The sequence below is a fragment of the Eptesicus fuscus genome, chromosome 18 (genome assembly GCF_027574615.1).
Source record: "Eptesicus fuscus isolate TK198812 chromosome 18, DD_ASM_mEF_20220401, whole genome shotgun sequence".
Lineage (NCBI taxonomy): Eukaryota > Metazoa > Chordata > Mammalia > Chiroptera > Vespertilionidae > Eptesicus > Eptesicus fuscus.
In genome coordinates, this window is record NC_072490.1 from 56866053 (window position 1) to 56884000 (window position 17948).

Here is a 17948-nt window from a genome sequence, read left to right on the forward strand (position 1 = left end):
CTGTCATTCTCGTCCCTCCCTTGGATGAGAGTCTGCAACATCAAGCTTGTAAAAAGCCAAGTTTTCCAAATTCAAGGCATGGATTCGTCACCACTGAGCATTCCGACTTAGCTATGCAATGAGGAGAGGACCTCTTTGGAAGCAATGCTAATTAAGTCGATATGGATGTTGGTTTATTTGCAGTAAAAGTTGATAACTCTGTAAATAACTCATTTTCCTCTTGACAGTTTGTGCTTTAAACTGAGGGAGCTGAGGGAAGTAAAGAGATTATAGAAACATTTTCATTTCGCCAAACTAAACGCCACCAGCAATCACACAGCGAGCACATTTTTGGTGCTAATTTGAAAGGAAAATATGAAGGCAGAGTGAGTTGGATGGTGAAATTTTATTTCACTCTTAAGTGCCATGAGATGAAGTCTTCATCATTGAGGTTTTGAATGGGCCTACACCATCTGAGACTCCTCATACTAAGATATTATAAAGCTTCATGACATACATGGGGGGAATCCAGGTTTTTGGTAAAGTATGGCTGTGCTAAGCTTTTTGGAATTATACAAATACTTCAGAGTGAGAACATCTATACTAATAAAAGGGTAATATGCTAAATAGACCGAATAGACCGGATGTCTTCCAGACAAAGCCAGGTGGCAGGGGCCAAAATAGAGGCGGTTAGGGGCGATCAGGCAGGCAGGCAGAGCAGTTAGGGGCGATCAGGCAGGCAGGCAGAGCAGTTAGGATCCAGCGGTTCCAGATTCAGCAGTTGGACATCCCACAAGGGGTCCTGGATTGGAGAGAGTGCAGGCTGGACTGAGTCCCCCCCCTGCACAAATTTTGTGCACCAGGCCTCTAGTTAAATATATTTAGTCTGATTTCATTCTGAACGAAGAAGTAAACCCGATTCTATTGAAAGGAGAAATATTAGTTGAGTATAAACAGAAGGACCAGCTCTAATGCATTGCGTCTGAAAATGCCTGTCCCTGTGCTGAGCATGTTACCAGCACCGTGGCCGCGTCACAGATAGAACACGGCGTGGGCTCGGTCACCGAGCCGGGCAGGAAGGGCTAAGGGCAGGCCGCTGCGTCCGGCATCCCGGCTCCGGACGAGGCAGTCACAGCACCAGCGCCCTGGCCTGCGCCCGGCTCCTGGGCGCCCGTCCTGCCGGCCGGCGGGAGGAAGCCGTGCCGGCCTTCGTGCACTTGGTGGGTGCGGGTGCTCGGGTTCTTTTAACTGAGAGCAACTGAGTGCAACATTTCCAGCTCCCCAGTTCTCACAGAACAGTAAGTTACACAGGGTACTGGGACTCCTGGAAAAGCTCCCATCCCTGTGGACAATTCCATTGTCTGCGGGCATCTTTGTTGACGTCCCCAGAGACCAGCCTGGCCCGTGCAGCACGCGCCTGCCGCCCTCCCCCAGCACCCACCCTCCCCCAGCACCCCCCCCCCCGCCTCTTCTGAAGCGCCCGCCGGGCACCGCCTGGACCCATCCCGGGGGCTTATGTAGGGTTCCCCTTTTTGTCAAAGGCACACATAGAATCCTAACGTCTACAGGCAGGTACTATACACCTACAAAGCGGGGCATGTCCTGGGATGTCATGGGTCATTTATTTCTGTATTTTTTGCGTCACCAGCTTATGTACTGGATGATCTCACGTTTCAAACCGCACCTCGGTAGAGTGCCTTTCTCAGCATGGACTCGGCAGCAGGCAGCATCCTTCTTCTAACATTTTCACCAGAAATGAAGATCAAAAAGCAAGAAAATACGGCCAAAAATAGAAGACAAACTTAAAATGGGAAACACTCACTAATATGTTTGAAGACACTATGGAATAATCTAGAACAGAGGACTAAATATTTCACTCTATAATTAGATCCGTGCAATCATTTTAATGTCCCTATTATGCCAGGATTTCGCGAGATGAATGATTACGCTGCAGCCGTTGCCTGGAGGAGATACAGATATGCAAACCGCCATGTATGAATCTGTGTTAAGTGCCTGTTGTGTGTAGCAGCAAAAGGGACAGGATTCTTTAACTAAGAAATCAAGTGATCCTCACTTGGGGATATAATATTTGGATTGACTCTTGAAGGATAAGTAGGGGTTTGAATTTTCTTTTGTATCAAACATTAGAAAAGGTAGACATCAGGTGACTTAACAGATCAAGTCAAAGGTCAAATATTAAAAATTAATTAATCTAACACATAAGGTCCAAGATGTTTGGATTTCTCAACAAGGATCGATCTAAAATTTCAAAAAACTAGAAGTAGGCAGGCGATTTGCCTTCCCTGCCCTAACTGAGTCCCTAACGTGTGTTCCTTTGAGCTCACGCTTCTGCACACTGTGCAATGGCAAGGCAGCCTAAGAGGTTCATGGTAGCACCGTACCGAGTTTTTTAACCCTATTCCTTGAGATGCAGAAAATGTTATTAAATGAAATAGTTTATGGAATGCTAAGTGAGAAAGAGATAAAGGCAGAAAAGCTAAACTGGTGAGGGACAGGGAAAAAAGACCATTTACCTGGCAATGTTTGAAAACCCTGGACTTGGTAAAGTGTGTGTGTGTGTGTGTGTGTGTGTGTGTGTGTGTGTGTGTGATTTCCCTGAGCTCCTGAATTGCTTTAACCCGCAGATGGTGTCTGAAGGGCTCTGTGTCTGACCCAGGGTGCTTACCCTGAGCCATGGAATAAATTGGAGATGGAGACCCAGGAGCGATCTGTTCCGCCCGTCCTTAATCTCTTTCTTGCAGTCGCTACTTCAGTAGCAAGTGTTACGTGTTAGGTTCAACAGTTGCTCTCAAAGCGTAATGTGAGCAATAATCACCTAGGAAACATGCTAGCTGCCAGCTGCCGATGCTGCACCGTCTCCCATCACATCGATACCAATAGCTCTGGAGAGGGCCAGGCGTCTGGGGTGCCATGGCACTGCAGGGCATTCTGCTGCAGTGGCCCATCAGATGTGTGGGCTACAATGTGGGCCACGCAGGAGACAGGCAGGATTGAAAGAAGAACATTTTAAATTGAAAGAAGGAAAGGAGTGGAAAAGAGAAAAAGGAGAGCATGTTAACAGCAGAATGCCAACAAAATTCACACTAGCTTTCTACTTCTGCTGGCTTGATTTATTTATTTATTTACTTATTTATTTATTTATTTATTGCTAATCTTCACCGGAGGACACTTTTCCATTGATTTTTAGGGAGACTGGAAGGGAGAGGGAGAGACACATGGATTGGTTGTCTCCCGCATGTGTCCAGACCAGGATGGGGGACTGAACCTGCAGCCCAGGTACATGCCCTTGTCTGGTATCGAACCTGGGACCCTTCAGTCCATGGGCCAACACTCTATCCACTGAGCCACACAGGCTAGGGCTCTGCTTCTGCTTTAGAACAGTAATTCAAAGAAACCTATAAAGGTTCTGAGGTCTTTTATTCTGAGTGACAAGCGTTTAGTCAAGCTGTCTGCTTATCTCTTTCTTCCTCTCTCCCTCTCCCCCCTACTATCGTTTAAAAGACATTATTGGAGTTTTATAAAGAAAACTCTGCAAGGTTTTTGATAAATATATTCCAGAGTTGTGGTGCTACATGGCCCTTTGTTAGATGTTTTTATGTAGCAGCAATCATAGAATATATCTGTACATGTCCACTGTATTCTGCTTTGTCCCTGACATTTTTTTCATAGGAATTTCTTCATTGTTGCATACCTTTTTACCTGTAGTACTTACTATAGTACCATAGAGGAGTGACAATTAAAACATTTAATTGGAATTAAAACTCAACAGAGTGAATGACACAATATGCAATAAATCATAGCATCCTCTATGTCTTTCCCCAGCTTGGCACTATCGTGCATAGATGCCCAGAAGAAGAGTGGCTAGTCCATGTGTGTGAACAGTTTGGGTCTTTTTGTATGAACATTCAAAGATCTTAGTACAAGATTTATTCTTTTTTAATTTGGTACATTGATTTTCAAATAGTAATTTCAATTTGCCACGCCACGAGCACTGTTTGGGAGTATCCGTTTCATTGACATGTATAATTTATCATTTTTAAAAAGCTGGCATTTTAAAATTGCATTATTGCATTGTGTACTTGTATATGGATGGAGGGATTGTCTGTTTGTGACCTTGTCTCACATATTTGTTGAAATTTAATGTTTTCTTACCCTTGTGCACTGTTGGGGGGAGTGCAGACTGGTGCAGCCACTGTGGAAAGCAGTATGGAGTTACCTCAAAAATTAAAACTGGAACTGCCTTGTGACCGTGATTCCACTTCTGAGAATATATCCAAAAAATCCTGAAACATTAATTTGAAAGATTATATGCATTTCCCCCATGTTCATTGCAGCATTATTTACAACTAGAGGCCTGCTGCACGAAATTCGTGCATGGGTAGGGTCCGTAGGCCTGGCCTTTGATCAGGGCCGATCAGGGCCTTCCTTCCCCCGGCTGCTGGCTGTTGGCTGCTGGCCAGGGCCTTCCTTCATTATGTGCCGCCCCCTGGTGGTCAGCGCACATCATAGCGAGTGGTTGAACTCCCAGTTGGTTGAACTCCCCAGGGGACAATTTGCTTATTAGCCCTTTATTATTAAGGATAGCCAGATTTGGAAGCAGCCCTATTGCCTATCAGTAGATGAGTAGTTAAAAATCTGTGGTACATTTACACAATGGAATGGTACTCAGTCATAGAAAATAAGGAAATCTTACCTTTTTCGACAGCATGGATGGACTTGGAGAGTATTTATGTTAAGTAAAATAAGCCAGGCAGAGAAAAACAAGTGCCATATGATTCACTTATATGTGGAATGTAATGATCACAACAGAGACAGACTCACAGATACAGAGAACAGACTGACAGCTGTCAGGGTGGGTGAGGGACTGGATGAAAAAGGTGAAGAAAGGATTAAACAAGGAAAAACCTCATAGACACGGACAACAGTCTGCTGATCACCAGCGGGATGGGGGTGGGGGAGGTGGAAGAGGGTAAAGGGGGGATAAAAGGTGATGGGAGGAGACTTGACTTGGGGTGGTGAACACACAATACAACATACAGATGATGTGTTATAGACTTGTACACCTGAAACGTATGTAATTTTATTAACCAATGTTACCCCAATATATTCAACTAAAAAATTTAAAAACATTCAATATAGTATGAGCTGCAAACACATTTCTAGCTTTTTTTCTGTTTAGTTTGGCTATGGGTTGTTTAAAAATGTATGAATAATTTTAATTTTCTTAAAATCCTATTTGTTGATATTCTCCATCCTCCCTTCCCCTTTCCTTCCTTTATTTCTATTATTCTTACATTGCAGAACATACAACTTTTATGTTTAATTTCTGCATTTGTTTCCACTTAATGTATGCTGTTAAACATATGTAGTCCCCACCAATTGCTTTTTGCTGTAATTTCCACAATTGTCTCTTTGTTAGAGGAAGTTTGTCCCCTGGTAGTTTCATCAATAAGGGCTCATGGGAAAGTCACCTCTGAGTTCTTGAATGTTCGAACTGAATATATATTGGCATGTGTATTGGTTTACTATTCTTATTTTTAAAAGATGTTGCTCAACCCTCTTCTGATGTTAAAAAATGTCAATGCAAAGAAATTTGAGGCCCACTTTCTTCCCCCTTTACCAGGTGGCTTGATCTTTTTGTCTTACTGTCCCAAAGATTCTTTTCTTTTTTAAATTCTACCTTCAATATATTTTTATTGAGTTCAGAGAGGAAGGGAGAGGGAGAGAAAGATAGAAACATCAACGATGAGAGGGAATCATTGATTGGCTGCCTCCTGCACGCCCCCTACTGGGGATCGAGCCTGCAACCCAGACATGTGCCCTTGTCTGGAATTGAACCCGGGACCCTTCAGTCCCCAGGCTCTATCCACAGAGCCAAACCAGCTAGGGCTAAATTCTACCTTTAAAATTCACAAAATTTTCAAAGATGTGTCTTGGTGTTGACTGTGGTGAGTTTTTCATGGTATATCCTTTCTTTTAGGAGAGCCAAGTCTCATTCTACCCAGGACATTTTTCTTGAATTGAACCTTGAAATATGTTAACTCCTCAGTTCTGATCTTCTTTCGGGGACTCTAAAAATACAGATGTTTTTCCTTTCCCTACATTCTACAGCTATTATTTTTAAACCTAAGCTCCATTTTTCCTTAGTCTTGTTTATTTTCTCTCTCCTTTACATATCTTACCATGTTTTCCACAGTAGCTATCTCCCTTGTAATTCTTCCAACTTTATATTTATTTCTCCTGTCATTTTGTGGGGTTTTCGGTATTGAATTAAACCTTTCATTTTGAGATAATTGTAGATTCACATGGAGCTGTTAGAAATAATACAGAGAGCCCCTGTGTCCTTTACCCAGATCTCCCTACGATAAAGCCTTGCACACCATAACACAACACCACCGCCACCAATGCAGCCAAGATACAGAAAGTGTCTGTCACCACAACGATGCTTCCTGCTGCCCTTTCATAGCTGCACCCCCCTCATTCTTGACCTACGTCTGCCTTATCAACGTTAACCCTGCCAGTCACTGCTCTGCTATTGTCCTCCATAATCTTGTCATTAGTACAATCTCTATATATAAAAGCCTAGGCAACCCTTAAGATGGAACAACCAGTCAACCAGTCGCTATGACACGCACTGACCACCAGGGGGCAGACGCTCAACACAGGAGCACTCCCACAGCCAACCTCCCGCGCTGGCCAACCTCCCATGGTCCCTCCACCCTGCCGGCAGGCTCCAATCAGCCTGCCGCCCACCTGCCATGGTGGCAGCGTGGCAGTGAGGGAAGGAGGAGGGGCGGAGGTGGGAACTGTGTGGTGATAAAATGCCTACGTCAGTGTCCAGCGTCTGTTCCTCCCGCGCTGGGCCTGGTGACAGTCAGCCAGGTCTAGGGACCCCACCTGTGCACGAATATGTGCACCAGACCTCTAGTGTTATATAAATGAAATTATATGGCATGTAACCTATTAAAATTGGCTTTTTTGCCTCAGCATTATTCTTTGGGAAGTCATCCAAGTTGTTGCAGGCATCAATAGTTTTTTATTGCTCAGTAGCAGTTAGTGATATAGACATACCACAGTTTGTTTAACCATTTGCCTGCTGAAGGACATCTGAGTTGTTTCCAGGTTTTAGCTATCATAAATAAAGCTGCTAAAAACATTCACGTACAGTTTTTGTGTGAACATAAATTTCATTTTTCCCAGATAAATCAATGCCCACGAGTGCAATTGCTGGGTCTTATGGTCATTGCATGTTTAGTTTTTAAGAAGCTGTCAAACTATTTAGCAAAGTGGCTGTGTACCATTTTACAGTCCCACTAGCGATGCAGTTTCTCTGCATCCTCGCTAGCACTGAGTGTTGTCCATATTGTTTGTCTTAGCCATTCTGATAAGTGTGTAGTTTATTTTGCATTTTCCAAATAGATGAGATTGAACATCTTTTTATGTGCTTATTTGCCATTTGTATATCATCTTCAGTGTAATGTCTGTTTATGTCTTTTGCCCACTTTAAAAATTCTACTTGATTATTTTTTCTTTACAATAATGTTAGATAAACTTTTACTTTAGAACAGCTTTAAATTTATGAAAAAATTGCAACGGTGTTACAGAGAGTTCCCAGATACCCACACTCACTACATTTGTCACAGTTGATGAACAAATTTGATACATTGTTATTAACTTAAGTGCTCACTTTACTAAGATCTCTTTGGCTTGTATGTATGTCCCTGATATTCCAGAATTTAACCCTAAGATTTCCTTCAAAGACACAGTCCTTGTGTCTCCTTGGGCATCTCTTGAGCATGACAATTTCTCAGACTTTTCTCATTTTTAACGACTTTGACAGTTTTAAAGAGTACTTGGTCAAGTATTTCATGGAAAGTTCCACAGTTGGAATTTGTCTGATAATTTCTTCATGACTAGACTAGGGTTGTGGATTTAGAGAGGAAGATTTCAGGGGCAAAATACCATTTTTGTCACATCATGTCAAGGTACATATGATCAACAGAGTGATGTTGACCTTGCGCACCTGGCTGACGTGGTGACTGTTTACTCTGCTGAAAAGACACTCCTATTTACGTCCATTCCATGTTGTTCTCTTAGCTGGTCTCCCTTATTTATGCATTTATTTATGGATTGAATGGTTTATTTATAACACTGTGGACTCAGGAATATTCCTTTTACATTTTGGGCTACAATCCAATGAGACTTCACTTACGCTGTTGCTCCGGCCATGGGGAGCTTTCAGTGGGCTCCTGTATTCCTTTGACATGCCTCCACCAATGTGGTGTTTTGTTTTAATTTAGCACTTTTTCATTTTCTGACATTACAAGATGCTCCATGTTGTATTTTTGTATATTTACCACCCAAGTGCTAGAGCCAGCCATTCCTCCAAGAATCCCTGGTTCCTTTCACTGGAGAATGGCATTAAAAACCAAGACGGGGGTGCTAGCTGTGGTCAGTGGTCCTGGGGCATTGCTTCATATGTGTGTATACTAACTAACACCTGTGTGTATAAAAACATAAAGTATTTCCACATGTGACTACCAGTATTGATATTAGACTAACACAAATTCATACTAATGTGTACACTCTAATTCATTGCTATGCATATCATTACAGCCTCCTCCCCTCTCTTATCTCTAAAATCCCACTCAACAGATACCTGCCACCTGCCACTTACAATCCACTTAATTTACTTTATTGATAACTCTAGCAAAGGGGAAGTACCAGAATTGTTTGCCACACCCTGTAGAAAATCACTGAATCAAATAGACTATTATAGTGCCTATGTAAGGTTTCTCTCGTCTTTCATCTTGAAGAGCTTACTCATTTCCTGTTACCTAAATCAGCACCTTCCCCCAACCTCCTCAGGAAGTTTTTTAAACATTTATAATGCACCCAGATTGTTCTGTTACATTCTTCATTCTAGTCTGTGATGTCCTGACTTCCTAAGTGTTTTCTTTATTAGCACATATCAAGTTTCATTCTTCATGCTGTAAATTTCTGTGTGTTTTGGAAAGCAAAGTATGTCATACACCTGCCATTACAGCGCAGTACAGGCCAGTTCGGCCAGCCTGAAGGTCCCTGTGCTTTCCACCCCCCCGCTGCCCCTGAATACCTGGGAGGCCTGATCTTTCCAAGGTTTTCCTTTTTCCATGGAATCATGACCTATGCAGCATTTCCACATTGCCTTGGTTCATTAAAGAGCATATACGTAGGAATCTTCCATGTCTGTCTTGTGTGTGGGGGGCTGCGGGGATGGGGGAGTGAGGGTGAGGGTAGGGCTTGTGGCTCATTTTCTCCTAATCACTGAATAATATTCTACAGTATGGACGTACCTCAGGGTGTTCATCCACTTACCTATGGGAGGACTTCTTGGCTGCTTCCTCTCTTTAGGAATTATGAATAAATCTACCAAAAATATTCACTTGCAAGTTTTTGTCTGGACATAACTTATCTTTTATTTATTTATTTATTTATTCACTCATTTATTTATTTATTTATTTATTGACAGTATTACAGATGCCCTCTTTCCCCCCTTCTCCAGCGCCTACCCCACCTCAGGTCTTCACTATACTATTGTCTGTTTCCATTGGGTCTGCATATCCTATCTAATAAAGAGGGAATATGCTAATTGACCCTCACACCATTGCAAAGATGGCGGCACCCACAGCCAATAAAGAGGGAATATGCTAATTGACTGCCCCACCCTCAAAGAAGGTGGCTCCCACAGAAAATAAGGAGAGAATATGCTAATTGACTGCCATGGCCACAAAGATGGCGGTGCCCACAGACACAAGATGGCAGCGCCCAGTCCCCTTAGCCCCACTAGGGCAGCAGGCATGCGGCAAGGCTGGGCCCTAACCCTAAACTGAACCCTAATCCTCAGGTGGGCCTGGCCTTGCCGTGCACCTGCCTCTGGAGTCCCCCAGTCCCCTCAGTCCCCCAGCAGTCCAGAGCCAGCCCGAGGCACAGGCAAGCCTTGGATGGCGGCTGCCCAGCCGCCCAGGGCCACCCGAGGTTCAGGTAACCAGGACCAGCCGAGGCTCAGGTAACCAGAGCCAGCCGAGGCTTGCGCTGCTGGCAGTGGCAGCAGCAGAGGTGTGATGGAACGTTGCCTTCCCCTGATCGCTGGCTCACCTCCCACCCCTGCGGGCCCCCAGACTGTGAGAGGGGGCAGGCCAGGCTGAAGGACCCCTCTCCAGTGCATGAATTTTCATGCCCCGGGCCTCTAGTGTGCATATAAGTTCTTTTGTTAATCTCTTCCCATCTCCCATCCCTCCCCTCTGAGATTTGTCAGTCTGTTCCATGCATCCATATCACTGGACCTATTTTGTTTATCAAGTTATTATATTCATTACATTCCACTAATAACTGAGATCATGTGATATTTGTCTTTCTCTGACTGGCTTATTCCACAAAGCATAACACTCTCTAGGCCCATCCATGCTGTCTCAAAGTGTTAGAGATCCTACTTTTCTACATCTGCATAGTATTCCATGGTGTAAAAATGTACCAAGCTTTTTTATCCAGTCACAGACTGATGGGCACTTGGGCTGTTTCCAGATTTTAGCTATTGTAAATGGTGAGGCTATGAACATAGGGGTGCATACATTCTATCTGATTGGTGTTTTGGGATTTTTAGGATATATATCCAGAAGGGGGGTCACAGGGTCAAACAGCAGTTCCATTTTTATTTTTGAGAAAACTCTGTACTGTTTTCCACAGTGACTGCACCAGTCTGCATTCCCACCAGGAGGATACCAGGATTCCCTTTTCTCCACATCCTGGCTAGCACTAATTTGTCGATTTATTGATGGCATTCTGACATGTGTGAGGTGGTACCTCATTGTCATTTTAATTTGCATCTCTCTGATGATTAGTGACTTCAGCAACCTATAATAATAAAAGCGTAATATGCTAATTAGACCGGACAGCTGAACAACCTTCCAGACGTCATTCCGGACGTCCTTCTGGATGAAACCATGGTGGCAGGGGCCAAGGCAGAGGTGGTTAGGGGCGATTAGGCAGGCAAGTGAGCAGTTAGGGGTGATCACGCAGGCAGGCAGAGTGGTTAGGGGCAAACAGACAGGCAGGTGAGCAGTTAGGGGTGATCAGGCAGGCAGGCGAATGGTTAGGGGCAATCAGGAAGATAGGCAGGCGAGCGGTTAGGAGTCAGCAGTCCCGGATTACGAGAGGGTGCAGGCTGGGCTGAGGCCCCCTCCCGTCCCCCGAGCACAAATTTCATGCACCCGGCCTCTAGTTTTTTATGTTTCTCAGCCATCTCTATATTGTCTTTGGAGAAGTGTCTATTTAGGTCCTTTGCCCATTTTTAAAATTGGTTTGTTTATGTTCCTGGTATTGAGTTGTATGAGTTCTTTATATGCTTTGGAAATTAACCCCTTTTCAGATGTATTATTAGTGAATATGTTCTCCCAAACAGTGGGTTCCTTTATCATTTTGTTTACAATTTCTTTTGCTATGAAGAAACTTTTTAGTTTGATGTAGTCCTGTTTGTTTATTCTTCCCTTTGTCTCTCTTGCCCTAGGAGATGTATCTGTGAAAACACTGCTACATTTGCCTTAGATGGCTTTGCTCAGTGATTAGAGCATCAGCCCTTGGACTGAAAGGTGGCAGGTTTGATTTATGTCAAGGGCAGTACCTTGGTTGCAGGCTTGATCCCCAGCCCAAGTGGCATCCATCCGATCTATATGTCTCCCTCACATCAATGTTTCTCTCACTCTGTCTCTCACCCTCCTTTCCACTCTCTCTAAAAATTAATGGAAAAATATCCTCAACTGAGGAATAACAATAGCAATATATATATATATATGGCTACCAGAGATGTCTGAGATTTTACTGCCTTACATGTCATGCCTTACATTTAAGTCTTCTGTCCATTTTGAGTTTATTCTTGTGTGTAAGTTAGTGATCTAGTTTTATTTTTTTGCATATACATCTCCAATTTTTCCAAAAACAATAAAAAATACCCCATTGTATTCTCTTGCCTCCTTTGTAAAAATTTAATTGGGAAAGGTAGGGTTGATATTTCTTCTTTTCCATTGATCTATATGCCTGTTATTGTGCCATTACCAGGCTGTTTTGATTACAATGGCTTTGATATCTGGTATTGTGATCCCTCCAACTTTGTTCTTCTTTATCAATATTCTTGTGGCTATTCAGAGTATTGTTTGGTTCCATACTAATTTTTGGAATATTTGTTCTAGATCTAGGAAATATGCCATTGGTATTTTAATAGAGAATGTGTTGAATCTATAGATTGCTTTGGGTAGTATGGACATTTAAATGATGTCAATTCTTCCAATCCATAAATATGGTAAATGTTTCCACTTGTTTGTATCTTTCTCTATTTCCTTTTTCAATATCCCATAGTTTTCTGAGTACAGGTCTTTTACCTCCTTGGTTAAGTTTACACCTAGGTGTCTTATTTTTGTTGTAGCAATGGTATTTTTTATCTCTTTCTGAAAGTTTATTATTGGTGTATGAAAGTGCCATGGATTTCTGGATGTTTATTTTGTATCTGCAACTTTGCTTAACTCATTTATGAACTCTAGTAGTGTTCGGTGGATTCTGAAGCATTTTCTATGTACAATATCATGTTATCTGTGAATAATGATAGTTTTACTTCTTTCCTTTCCATTTTGAATGCCTTTTATATTTTCTTACTAGAGGCCCAGTGCATGAATTCGTGCATGGGTGGGATCCCTCTGGGTGGCCTGCAGGGATCTGGCCAAAGCCCACAGTCCAACACTGCCTGCTGCTCCCACTCATCCTGGCCCCACTGTGCCTACCACGGGCTCGTGCCCAATTCGTCCCGATAGGGAGAGGCTCGAGCTACCGCAGCAGCGCTCGCCAGCCATGAGCCCTGCGTCTGGCACCCTCCCAAGGGGACTGGCCTGTGGGACCAGGCTCAAACCGGCTCTCTGACATCCCCCGAGGGGTCCTGGATTGCAAGAGGGCACAGGCCAGGCTGAGGGACCCTACCGGTACACGATCGGGCAGGGGAGGGACCGTGGGAGGGCTACAGGGTGTGTTCGGACCATCTCACTCAGTCTCAACCAGCTGGACCCCAGCAGCAAGCTAACCTACCGGTCTGAGCATCTGCCCCCTGGTCGTCAGTGCATGTCATAGCTACTGGTCAACCAGCCCACTGTCTGCCCCCTGGTGGTCAGTGCACATCATAGAGAGCCATTGAGTAGCCTTAGCATATCATTAGTATATTACACTTTGATTGGTTGTTCGGTTGTTCTGCGGTTCAGTCTATTTATATATTACCCTTTTATTATATAGGACTGGAGGCCCGGTGCATGAAATTTGTGCATGGGGGTGTGTGTCCCTCAGCCCAGCCTGCACCCTCTCCAATCTGGGACCCCTCGAGGGATGTCCGACTGCCCGTTTAGGCCCTATCCTACTGGGATCGGGCCTAAACGGGCAGTTGGACATCCCTCTCACAATCCAGGACTGCTGGATCCCAACTGCTCGCCTGCCTGACTTCCTGATTGCCACTAACTGCTTCTGCCCGCCAGCCTGATCACCCCCTAACCACTCCCCTGCCAGCCTGATTGATGCCTAACTGCTCCCCTGCCAGCCTGTTTGCCCCTAACTGCCCTCCCCTGCAGGCCTGGTCACCCCTAACTGCCCTCCCCTGCAGGCCTGGTCACCCCTAACTGCCCTCCCCTGCAGGCCTGGTCCCCCCCAACTGCTCTCCCCTGCAGGCCTGAGTCCCCCCAACTGCCCTTCCCTGCAGGCCCAGTCGCCCCCAACTTCCCTCCTCTGCTGGCCTGGTCACCCCTAACTGCCCTTCCCTGCAGGCTTGATTGCTCCCTACTGCCCTCCCTTGCAGACCTGGTCCCTCACAATTGCTCTCCCCTGCTGGCCATCTTGTGTCCACATGGGGGCAGTCATCTTTGACCACATGGGGGCAGCAATCTTGTGTGTTGGAGTGATGATCAATTTGCATATTATTTTTTTATTAGATAGGATTAGATAGGGTAGAGGCCTGGTGCATGGGTGGGGGCTGGCTGGTTTTCCCTAAAGGGTGTCCCGGATTAGGGTGGGGGTTCCCTTGTGGCGTGGGGCGGCCTGGGTGAGGGGCCTGTGGTGGTTTGCAGGCTGTCCACGCCCCCTGGTGACCCAAGAGGAAGCCCTGGTATCTGGGATTTATTTATCTTCTATAATTGAAACTTTGTAGCCTTCAGCAGAGCCAAGCCTCCTGCTCACTCCGTGGTCACAGCCATTTTTGTTGGGATTTATTTATCTTCCATAATTGAAACTTTGTAGCCTTAAGCGGAGGCCAAGGCAGGCCAGGGCAGGCTGAAAACTTGGCTTCCTCCATTGCGGGGGAAACCCAAGCCTCCTGCTCTCTCCGTGGCCGCAGCTATCTTGGTTGGGTTAATTTGCATACTCGCTCCTGATTGGCTGGTGGGTGTGGCTTGTGGGTGTAGCAGAGGTATGGTCAATTTGCATATTACTCTCTTATTAGATAGGATTGTCTGATTGCTGTGGCTAGGACTTCCAGTACTATGTTGAATAAGAGTAGTTAAAACTCACATCCCTGTCTTCTTTCTGATCTTAAGAGAAATGCTTTAATTTTTGCCCTTTGAGTATGATGTTGGCTATTGGTTTGTCATGTCTGGCCTGTATTAGGTTGAGATATGATTCCTCTATTGCCACTTTACTGAAAATTTTTATTATAAACTAGAGGCCCAGTGCACGAAATTTGTGCACTGGGGGGAGGGGAGGGGGGTGGGGGGTGTGCCCCTCAGCCCAATCTGCACCCTCTTCAATCTGGGACCCCTCAGGGGATGTCCAACTTCCAGCAGTCGGACATCCCTCTCACAATCCGGAACCGCTGGCTCCTAACCACTCACCTGCCTGCCTGCCTGATTGTCCCTAACCCCACTGCCTGCCTGCCTGCTCGCCCCTACCTTGATCTCCTGCCAGCCTGATTGCCCCTACCTTGCCCTCCCCTATCAGCCTGATCACCCCAAACTGCCTGTGCCTTGGCCCCCAGTCTGGCCTCCCTCTGGAGGCACCACCCCCATAACCCCAATGCTGCTGCCACTGCAGCTGGTTATGGCTGCCTGAGCCTTGGCCTTTGTAGCCACTGCGGCTTTGTCTGGAAAGATGTCCGGAAGACAACCACTCTAATTAGGATATTACCCTTTTATTAGTATAGATTTGGGGACCATTACAACCATGCAGAACTTGAAGAAAACACATGGCCCTGGTCAGTTTGGCCTGTGGACTGAAGAGTCCAGGTTTGATTCTGATCAGGGGCACACATGCCTGGGTTTCGGGCTCAATCCCCAGTAGGGGGCCTGTGGGCGGCAGCTGATCAGTGATTCTTTTTTCTTTTTTTTAAATATATTTTATTGATTTTTCACAGAGAGGAAGGGAGAGGGATAGAGAGCTAGAAACATCGATGAGAGAGAAACATCGACCAGCTGCTTCCTGCACCCCCCCCCCCCACCGGGGTATGTGCCTGCAACCAATGTACATGCCCTTAACCGGAATCGAACCTGGGACCTTCCAGTCCGCAGACCGACGCTCTATCCACTGAGCCAAACCGGTTTTGGCTGATCAGTGATTCTTATCATTGATGTTTCTATCTCTCTCTCCCTCTCCCTTTCTGAAATTTTAAAAATATATATATTTTAAAGAAAACACATGATCTTCACTTTGGGCTTTGTCATCTTACAATATCCTTTGTGCAGTGTTTTAACTTCCCTCAACTTTCCTTTACCCACCTTTAAAGTGCAACCTATTTTGCAAGGGAAGATGATCAGGAAAGTGATTCCAGTGGGTAGAAGTTTTTTTTGGAGGGGATGGGTCATGAAGATATTTAAAAATTGAGCATGGTGATGGTTGTACCACTCTGAATTTACTTTAAAAAAACAGTTCATTGTACACTTTAGGTGACATGTACAGTATATGGGTTATATCTCAACAAAGCTGTTCTTTTATTTCTTTTGAAATAAAGACCAGTCTTATAATCAATTGCAGATGTTTTCAGAGGCCCCTCAAGATTTGCTTACCATGTCCCAAATCACGGCTGTGATTCCCAGTTGCCTCCAGTCCTGGTGGATCTGGATGGTGTGGTTTGCAAAGGAGAAGGTGGCAAGAGGCTTATGGAATTTCTGCAACCCCATTCCCCCGGTCTCCTCATAGGGCACCAGGGCCATTCCAACTGTGCCAGCTCTGCTCCCTTTAACCTGTTGGGCAAAAGAATCCTGCGTGCTCTGGCCAGAAAGTGCATTCTTTCTTAGGTGGCCCGGATGCTTTTTTTAAGGTCGTTTTATGGATTCAAAAGAATAAACAGAGATGTGGAAAGCTTTTGTCAAAATCCTTTTACATGGTTCTTCCAGTCTCATGGGAAATGAGATGTGGCTCTGAATTCATCCCAAAGTGTGTCTTTGGGCAAAAGCACCCAGAACGGCACAACTCCTGCAGAATGCCCCACACACTTTGCTGTCAGGACTCAGGGGGGCTTGAGGGTGAGCGAGGCGGCGGTGCCAGCACAGGACCTGGGAGAAGGTAGCGCTTTCTACACTGCCCAGGCCACGTGGACTACAGCAGTACCCGCCCAGGTGGGCAGGGTGTTTCTGCTGTTTTGTTTTGGTCTGGCCTCCACCCCGTCAGCCACGGACCTGTGCCTGCACTGAGGCTGAATGGTTTGATGGCCCTACTTTTTGGTGGACAGTGGATGCACTCCCAGAGACTGGCAGTTAGACTCTGGCGGCTCCTGAGTCCCTTGCGGGGAGAGCCCGGCCCTAGGTCAAGAACAGACTCAGGTGTCCTCGGCCAGGAGGCCTCCTTGGGCTAGGGGCCGCCACAGTTTGAAGGCTGGCCATGACCCCAATCCTGGCGGGGGTCTCCTCTGGGGTGCTGGCAGGCCTGGGCTAATGGCCGCCCTGGTTTGGAGACTGGTCACGCCCCGATCCTGTTGGGGATCTCCTCTGGGGCGCTGGCAGGCCTGAATTTGTCCATTTCACCCAGGGTTAGGGTCACTGGCGGTTTGGAGGCCGGTCACGCCTCCGATCCTGGCGGGGGTCTCCTCTGGGGCGCTGGCAGGCCTGGGCTAATGGCCACCCTGGTTTAGAGACTGGTCAAGCCCCCGATCCTGGTGGGGGTCTCCTCTGGGGCGCTGGCAGGCCTGGGCTCTGGCGCCGCAAAGGGAGAGGTTCCTGAACCTGCTTCCCACACACCTAGGCTAGGATACATCTTGTAGGAGGCGGCTTCATTGCCGGGGGTCGGTGACCAGGTCCTCCGGAGACTCGCTTTCTGGGCTGCAGTCCCACGTCTCCCAGTGCCCCAGCCTCGGATGCGCCCCCGCAGTTGCCCCCACCACCAGCCACCTCAGCGCAGGCCACAGCAGCTGAAGCCAGCCTCTTGGAAGCCAGGCCTCCACACCCACCACCGCTAGTAGCTCTCTGCTGCTCGCTCGCTGTGCCCTGTCCACTGGGGTGGGGGAGTGCTCCCAGCCCAGAGGCCCTCCCTCCCTCCGCAGCCTGGCTTGGGAAGCTGGCCTCTTGCTGGGGCTAAGATGCCAGCATCCCCACTCAGCCACTATGGGTGCGACCCGGACCCCACGGAGGCCAACCTGGAGAACTCGGACCCGAGCTCTGCATCCGGCTGCTGCAGATGCCCTCGGTGGTCAACTACCTCCCGCTCCTTCCACTGGCCCCATTGATCCAGCTCAGCACCAGCCATTTAGGCCAGGGTGGCGATCGTCCGGGGACCCCTGGGGAGCGCCTGGCTCGGCCCGGCCACGCCCCCCTGGGTGGTGATCGCCCCGTGGACCCCCGCGGAGTGCCTGGCTTGGCCCGGACACGCCCCCCGGGTGGCGATCGCCCCCGGGACCCCCGCGAAGCGCCTGGCTTGGCCCGGACACGCCCCCTGGGTGGCGATCGCCCTGGGACCCCCGGAAC

General features: G+C 46.7%; 1 long non-coding RNA gene across 3 annotated transcripts in view; it reads left to right on the top strand.

Moving 5' to 3' along the window:
• Positions 1 to 1044: 1044 nt before the first annotated feature.
• Positions 1045 to 17948, top strand: part of LOC114227295 (uncharacterized) — a 51267-nt gene continuing 34363 nt past the window's right edge. For all 3 annotated transcript variants that reach the window (XR_008558870.1, XR_008558869.1, XR_003613340.2), the window contains exons 1-2: positions 1045 to 1277; positions 1628 to 1971. This is a non-coding gene — a long non-coding RNA (uncharacterized LOC114227295). The remainder of the gene's footprint in view (positions 1278 to 1627; positions 1972 to 17948) is intronic.